Raw genomic sequence first — 3041 nt, 5'->3', positions numbered from 1 at the left:
TTCTTTTATCTCCTTTCTTTCTTTTTCTTTTTTTTCTCTTTTTCCCCCTTTTTTTTTCCTCTTTCTCTTTTTTCTTTTTCTCTTTTCTTTCCTTCTCTCTTTCTCCTTTTCCCAATACAACTTGTTTTTGGCCACTCTGCACTGAGCAAAATGACTAGAAGGAAAACCTCACCTCAAAAAAAAGAATCAGAAACAGCCCACTCTCCCACAGAGTTACAAAATATGGATTACAATTCAATGTCAGAAAGCCAATTCAGAAGCACTATTTTACAGCTACTGGTGGCTCTAGAAAAAACCATAAAGGACTCAAGAGACTTCATGACTGCAGAATTTAGATCCAATCAGACAGAAATTAAAAATCAATTAAATGAGATGCAATCCAAGCTAGAAGTCCTAACGACGAGGGTTAACGAGGTGGAAGAACGAGTGAGTGACATAGAAGACAAGTTGATGGCAAAGAGGGAAACTGAGGAAAAAAGAGACAAGCAATTAAAAGACCATGAGGATAGATTAAGGGAAATAAATGACAGCCTGAGGAAGAAAAACCTACGTTTAATTGGGGTTCCTGAGGGCGCCGAAAGGGACAGAGGGCCAGAATATGTATTTGAACAAATCATAGCTGAAAACTTTCCGAATCTGGGAAGGGAAACAGGCATTCAGATCCAGGAAATAGAGAGATCCCCCCCTAAAATCAACAAAAACCGTTCAACACCTCGACATTTAATAGTGAAGCTTGCAAATTCCAAAGATAAGGAGAAAATCCTTAAAGCAGCAAGAGAAAAAAAGTCCCTGACTTTTATGGGGAGGAATATTAGGGTAACAGCAGACCTCTCCACAGAGACCTGGCAGGCCAGAAAGGGCTGGCAGGATATATTCAGGGTCCTAAATGAAAAGAACATGCAACCAAGAATACTTTATCCAGCAAGGCTTTCATTCAAAATGGAAGGAGAGATAAAGAGCTTCCAAACAGACAGCAACTGAAAGAATATGTAACCTCCAAACCAGCTCTGCAAGAAATTTTAAGGGGGACTCTTAAAATTCCCCTTTAAGAAGAAGTTCAGTGGAACAATCCACAAAAACAAGGACTGAATAGATATGATGACACTAAACTCATATCTATCAGTAGTAACTCTGAACGTGAACGGGCTTAATGACCCCATCAAAAGGCGCAGGGTGTCAGACTGGATAAAAAAGCAGGACCCATCTATTTGCTGTCTACAAGAGACTCATTTTAGACAGAAGGACACCTACAACCTGAAAATAAGAGGTTGGAGAACCATTTACCATTCAAATGGTCCTCAAAAGAAAGCAGGGGTTGCCATCCTTATATCAGATAAATTAAAATTTACCCCAAAGACTATAGTGAGAGATGAAGAGGGACACTATCTCATACTCAAAGGATCTATCCAACAAGAGGACTTAACAATCCTCAATATATATGCCCCGAATGTGGGAGCTGCCAAATATTTAAACCAATTAATAACCAAACTCAAGAAATACCTTGATAATAATACACTTATACTTGGTGACTTCAATCTAGCTCTTTCTACCCTGGATAGGTCTTCTAAGCACAACATCTCCAAAGAAACGAAAGCTTTAAATGATACACTGGATCAGATGGATTTCACAGATATCTACAGAACTTTACATCCAAGCTCAACTGAATACACATTCTTCTCAAGTGCACATGGAACTTTCTCCAGAATAGACCACATACTGGGTCACAAATCGGGTCTGAACCGATACCAAAAGATCGGGATAGTCCCCTGTATATTCTCAGACCATAATGCCTTGAAATTAGAACTTAATCACGACAAGAAGTATGGAAGGACCACAAACACGTGGAGGTTAAGGACCATCCTGCTAAAAGATGAAAAGGTCAACCAGGAAATTAAGGAAGAATTAAAAAGATTCATGGAATCTAATGAGAATGAAGATACAACCGTTCAAAATCTTTGGGATGCAGCAAAAGCAGTCCTGAGGGGGAAATACATCGCAATACAAGCATCCATTCAAAAACTGGAAAGATCTCAAATTCAAAAGCTCACCTTACACATAAAGGAACTAGAGAAAAAGCAACAAATAGACCCCACCCCCAGCAGAAGAAGACAGTTAATTAAAATTCGAGCAGAACTCAATGGTATCGAGACCAAAAGAACTGTGGAACAGATCAACAGAACCAGGAGTTGGTTCTTTGAAAGAATTAATAAGATAGATAAACCATTAGCCAACCTTATTAAAAAGAAGAGAGAGAAGACTCAAATTAATAAAATCATGAATGAGAAAGGAGAGATCACTACCAACACCAAGGAAATACAAACGATTTTAAAAACATATTATGAACAGCTGTACGCCAATAAATTAGGAAATCTAGAAGAAATGGACGCATTCCTGGAAAGCCACAAACTACCAAAACTGGAGCAGGAAGAAATAGAAAACCTGAACAGGCCAATAACCAGGGAGGAAATTGAAGCAGTCATCAAAAACCTCCCAAGACACAAGAGTCCAGGGCCAGATGGCTTCCCAGGGGAATTCTATCAAACGTTTAAAGAAGAAATCATACCTATTCTACTAAAGCTGTTTGGAAAGATAGAAAGAGATGGAGTACTTCCAAATTCGTTCTACGAGGCCAGCATCACCTTAATTCCGAAACCAGACAAAGACCCCACCAAAAAGGAGAATTACAGACCAATATCCCTGATGAACATGGATGCAAAAATTCTCAACAAGATACTAGCCAATAGGATCCAACAACACATTAAGAAAATTATTCACCATGACCAAGTAGGATTTATCCCTGGGACACAAGGCTGGTTCAACACTCGTAAAACCATCAATGTGATTCATCATATCAGCAAGAGAAAAACCAAGAACCATATGATCCTCTCATTAGATGCAGAGAAAGCATTTGACAAAATACAGCATCCATTCCTGATCAAAACCCTTCAGAGTGTTGGGATAGAGGGAACTTTCCTCGACATCTTAAAAGCCATCTACGAAAAGCCCACAGCAAATATCATTCTCAATGGGGAAGCACTGGG

The sequence above is a fragment of the Vulpes vulpes genome, chromosome 2 (genome assembly GCF_048418805.1).
Source record: "Vulpes vulpes isolate BD-2025 chromosome 2, VulVul3, whole genome shotgun sequence".
Classification (NCBI taxonomy): Eukaryota; Metazoa; Chordata; class Mammalia; order Carnivora; family Canidae; genus Vulpes; species Vulpes vulpes.
Note: the sequence above shows the minus strand (reverse complement) of the source record.